The sequence below is a fragment of the Colias philodice genome, chromosome 16 (assembly GCF_061535455.1).
Source record: "Colias philodice isolate Cphi_HAF_F1 chromosome 16, ilColPhil1 Martin Lab GWU primary, whole genome shotgun sequence".
In the NCBI taxonomy this organism is placed as follows: Eukaryota; Metazoa; Arthropoda; class Insecta; order Lepidoptera; family Pieridae; genus Colias; species Colias philodice.
In genome coordinates this window covers 167,947-173,946 of record NC_143101.1, presented here as the reverse complement: position 1 = coordinate 173,946, position 6,000 = coordinate 167,947, and positions in this window count along the sequence as shown.

Genomic DNA, 6,000 nt, shown 5'->3' with positions numbered 1-6,000 from the left:
ATTAAATCTCGTCGGCTTTTAGCAAATTTAATGCTAATTAGTGTCCACTGGCAATATATTTATTTATTTTTAATCGATTTGCAACTTGAGTAAATCATTAACCTTTTAAGTATTCAGTTATTCATAGTTAGCGTATTTTATCCTATTACAGCGCATACCATGGATGTGGCATGTTTAATAAAGTCCTACAACATATTATTACTCAATCTACAATACCTATGAAGTCCATAGAATAATTATTTTAAAATTTAAAACTCTCTGTTACCAGTAATTAGACAGATTGACACGCGATTTGGTTGTTGGTAAATGTCAAATCAAGTGAAAAGCTCGGCCTATACTTGGCTACTAGCAACATTTCGATGAAAACTCAAGTAGTTTTTTCCAAAGGCTAGTCGCCAGCGACAAATCCAGCGGATGGGCGCGCTTGTGAAATGGTAGCCTTTAGTTATTTATTTAAATTTGAATGTCAATCATACATCTTCACTAACCTTGGCAATGCACTAATTTAGTAAAACTATCAAAACGCGAATTTCTCTAATACTGGCAATTTATTATTTATTTAATTGATATGTTCAAACTAAACTTAATGATATACCTACTCCTCTATAAATGGGCTCACATAGCTTCAGTTAAGCATATTTTTTATCGAATCACTTTTTCAATGACTGCGTGCTGGCAAAGGATAAGGTAAAACCAAGTTCTAGGAAACGTGTAGTCCATAATTATCATGATGAAAATGTATCGTTTATGATCTCAGTTATAAAGATTATGTGAAATTGCACAGAAGAACAAGTTGTCAATAGCCGTGTGTCAATCAAAACGAAGAACTCCACGGGGCGTATTTCATAACATAATATTCAACATATTCTAACGTAAGCAATTCATTTAAAAGTTCTTACTTACAGTTAATCAGTCTCTTTAGGAACAAGAAATGTTTAAAGCATCAGACAAATTATAGTGTTACGTTTCCTTATTTAGATTTATTTCTATGTTTATATTTTCTTATCGCATTTTAAAACTGTATTTACATCAATTAGGTCCCGTCCGATTAGGGCCCTTCTGGCCTCCTCCACTCAAGCGACAGCTCAAGCCGAGGTTCGTGGTCCCCGTCAAGGGGGGACGCCCTTGTGCATGTCGCTACCAGGGTGAACCTTCAGTTCACCCCCGCGTCCGCGTTAAAATGTAGAAGCCCTTCTGGCTAACATTGAGAGACACCACACAAAAAAAAAAAAAAAAAAAAAATCAATTAGGTACTATAATTGCATAAGTAGGTAGGTACTTTTACTGTCTTCATTTTCTATATAAATTATAACTACACATCTATTAAAATATACAATTTTAATAAATGTCTTATGTCTAGAAGCTTTCATATACCTAAATGTAAACTTTTACCACATGGCTAAAAAAGTAATCGATGCAATACATTGTTAAAGCCATTTTACAATGTATCCATCTGTCAAAGTGACATTTAACGCATATCTACAACCAAGTCATGATCTTGCAACCTGTAACTATATCCTTCATGGTTACAGTGTATTTTAAAGACAAACTAACAATGTAAAAATATCTAAAATTTAAATGTAACAAGGATTTTAGACCACATATTTCTAACTAATTTAGTACCTAACAAAACTCTATCTTCCCAATTTAAATACATACCAAACAAAAAAAAACAATTTCAATTTCGCAAACACGCAAACCAACCTCTGCACTAAATAAAAAAATGTAGCGTTCACCGCGAACATGGCGGCATGTTTCAACCTAATGTGGTCATTGAAAATGGCGGGCAAATTGTTTTTCCTAGCGCGATAATTAGACATGCTCACGTTAGATAAAAACTGGCAACATCGCAGCCTGTCATGGAGGGAGGGAGACGCGTGAACAATTAGAATTCCCTCCAGATATAGGACCTGTTTTATTATTCTAGGATTAGCTGTGATAGACGCGCCTTTTTAGTTCTTTTTTTTACATATAATGGGACTTCTAGAAGAACTGTGGATATTGGATAATAGCCTTGAATGCTATTTTATAGGGTCTAAATTGTTTGGAATCTATAATATTCCAAATTTTTGTTGTAATAAAATTTCAAAATAATAAAGATATTTAAATAGAAGACGAGTAAGTTTAAAATTATTAAATGTTCTTATACTTAATGATGGATCATGTGAATTGTGATCCACGCCTCCGAAAATCGTTATCAGTAAAAATGATAGGCACTAATCCAAAGCGCTCACAGCTAATGTAGAGCCCAAGAAGCTTATATCTAATACACTGGAGATTGCACTATGACCATTAACTTGTCACAAGAAAATATAACCTTGAATGACGTCAGTGTTGTTTTTTGTCTCTTTCTGTGGGTGACCACACTGGTTTGTATATTCAGGATTTTTCGAAATAAAAAAAACTAAAAATCATGGTCTATAAATAATAACGACATATATTTTTAACAGTATTTATATTATAATATTACTGGTCAACTTACATGAATAATTATCATCTTTATAGGTACATACCATTTTAATTGGTAGAGAATGATAGTTTTAAATAACGCTTGATAACTTTTGATCTCATACTACGATTTTTTAATTAAAATGAGTGCTACATACATTAAAACATCGTTTTGGTTACTCAAGCTTCAGTCTAAAACTTTTCAATATTCCAAAGGGAGAGTTGCATCGCTAGTGTTGATGTGTGGTAACGATATTACAGTTCTCAGAAATTCGTATGTCTTTCAGGAGCTGTACTTACGGTTACTAATGGTTTCATGGTGGTTAATTATAATATAATTAAAATTACTTTATCAGTTGAGACGCAGTAACAAAAATGTGGTAAATAAAAAGGTATAGCACTTTTCAAAAGGTATTTTTTTTCTGGACCGTAATCCTCAGGCTTAAAATGCAAACTGCATATTCTGGCATGTTGATAAATTTTACCCTTGATAGGCACTATGGACAGCCATTTATTTCTTTTTATTTCAATTTGGAAAGCTGAAATACGTAAAACAAAAAAATATTAGGTTAAAAGTATAAATTTCAATGTAAAAAAGAACAAACCACAATATGTGAGTGCAATACCGATGTCGTGTGTTGTTTCATTACTAGTATAAAAATTTTTAAAATGGTGTTCTAAATGTTCATCATAATATTGTTTAGCAATATATTATCGTCGCTATCCGTAAAAACCCATCATCATGGTTACCTTACTTGTTAAATTTGTTTGTTGAAAACTTGTTGAAAAATGATGAAAGTATTAGGAAAAGAACTTATTTAACATGATTGCTTAGTAAAATGATGATAAATTTGACGATTTTTGCCATTAAAATGATTCTAAACAGGTAAATGCATGAGTATTGAGGAATATTGTAAATAACGTAAATATACACTTGCCTGTGAAATTATAGGCCAGAATTTGGTGTCCAAAAACTTCTGCAATTTTTCACAATGCAATACATTATTAATATTCGGTAAATATTTATTAAATACGCAACAATATTAACTTAAATATTCGAAGCGACGCAATTTTTTTGACACTTATGTCATATTGTCAAAGTGAGAGTTGCTACAATTTTATTATGGTAACTACCCATAATCAGGGAATATCGCTTTTTAATAATTGGTTCAGATACTTATTTTATTTAGCATAAATAATAATTGTCTCATCCAATAATGCTTCTGAATGACGTTGTTGGCAATTTATCAACAAACTCATGTACAAAAACTAACCTTTTGCACAGAATATTACAGCATACCTACATAGTAGCCTTGGGAAAACTTCGTATTAACAGTGGCAATACCAAGTTAGGTGTGAAAGTGATAGAACACAACAATTTTCTTGTTACACGTCAAATGTTCATACCGAAATCTCCAGTGTATAAGATATAAGCTTCTTGGTAGAGCCACTATTCAAATAGGTAGGTAATCGTGCAATAAAATTAAAACGTGTACTTATTTTCAATCAGTAATTGCGCACTTAAGTTCGTTGCATACTCCTTGACATACCAGCTCTCCTACCTAATGTATATTACATAAACCACCACGTCAGCGGCTGAATTAGCCACGCTGCGACAAGCGGCTGCTTCCGCAATACCAAACTGTCACCGTGAATGCACACACCAACTATTCTGAGCATTTAGTGTCGAGGAAGTTGTTGGAATGCGTGCAGCGTAATCTTTTTGCTCCTTATAATGTGCAACTATCCGGTAGGGGTCCTGAAAGATGGCAGAATATCTGACACTTGACGGTAAGTGGCGCTTGGAAGATGGCCAGTATATCAGAACAGATCAATTTAATAGAAATGGGAACAAATCGATGGTGATTACAAACCGCCTTTCACATTAAAGGACGATTACACAACTTCCTGATGTATTATTTTATCTGTCAGTTGAAATTACAAATAATGTATGAAAATTACGTTAAGAAATGTCAAATAGGCTATCAAGGACATTATCAGCAAGCTGTGAAACCGGCCCTAAGTATCGTAACCGTATTTGGATTTAATGTGAATATTCTCTATAGCATAGAAATAGAAATAAATGCCATCTAATTTTAATCAAAACAAATACCACCACTTATCTTCGTCTCTATAACCTACACTATTTAGATGTCTCAAACATTAACAATTATATGTTCTTAACATAATAATCAAAGCATTAAAGTAGCCATGAGCTGTCCCATAAAAGGCGGCAACACATCAGCGACATTATCGTGGTATCGCATCGCTGACCCGTCTGTGATTTTCGCAAAAAGCAGCGACGTTTGTCGGCCTCGGTCCTCGGAACCAGTCCACTCATTACTGCTAATTATAAGGCAACCTGCTCCGTTAGAGGTATCCTCACATACATGGTTTAAAAAGAATATTTCAGTCGAAACTGTATTACATACAACTTCCTAGAATGTTATTTGATTCCGTGGCATATGGTCTTTTAAGCCATATTAATAAATGCACAATCCTATACAGTGTAAATAACACTCTATAGATATGTGCTAAGTATAAAACTTTAAGTAATGTCATTAACATTTATAAATAAATAAATATAAATAAATAAATAACATTTATAAAACCTAAAAGTATTGAAAGAATACAAGTATTTCAACTTCGAAGCGCGGTTGGCGCGGTACTTTCCAGCGCATTTTTAATTTTCAGAGAAAGAATTCGCCTTCAAAAATAAAATTTGAAAGAGACTTTCAAAGTGAATTTTAAATCATTATTGCGCTACCAGTTTACAAAAGAAATTGCACATAAAAATTTAAAAGCCTCACAAGTGAAATGTTTCATTAAAACCGAAATGAAACAACCCATAAAACATTCACCAAATAGAATGGTAATGTAAAGCAACCATTACCTAATCTCACGATATTTCTACACGATATTGAATATAAACACAGCCCAGTTATTGTGACGCATTCCTACCCCGCCTATAAACCAACCGACGAAATAAAAAGCATCAATTTATCGTACAATGTTAGGAAACGAGGTGATATTCCACATAGCCGGGCTATAGGCTCAAATCAAGGGCACGGCGGTATCGCACCTACCACTTATCCTCCCATTACGATACACGGTAAATTATTATACATCGTGAATAACACTAAAAATTGTTACCTACACCAGTTGTTAAGACGTGGATTTTGAATTAAGTTCACGATTAAAAGACTGAAGTAAAATTGGAGATTCGCAATTTTTTATTGTGGAAAAGGGCATAAAATAAAAGTTGGCTGGTACCGAGAGGGTCGTTTCCTTCAAGTGTTTAATAACTTCAAGCTAACACATTCCTTAAATATATGAAAGTATACGAGAAAACTACTGCATTTAGGGAGCAGCTGTTGTAATCATCATTTAATAACTCAGGCCCCGGAATCACAGACACAATAGAAAATCTATTGTGTCGTGGACCGATCGGGCCGTTCGGGGCTCAATGGGTTAAAAGATAAAGAAAATTTCAGAAGAACAAAACACATTTTTAAGCGTCCTACATGCTCTGATCATTTAAACATTCATTTT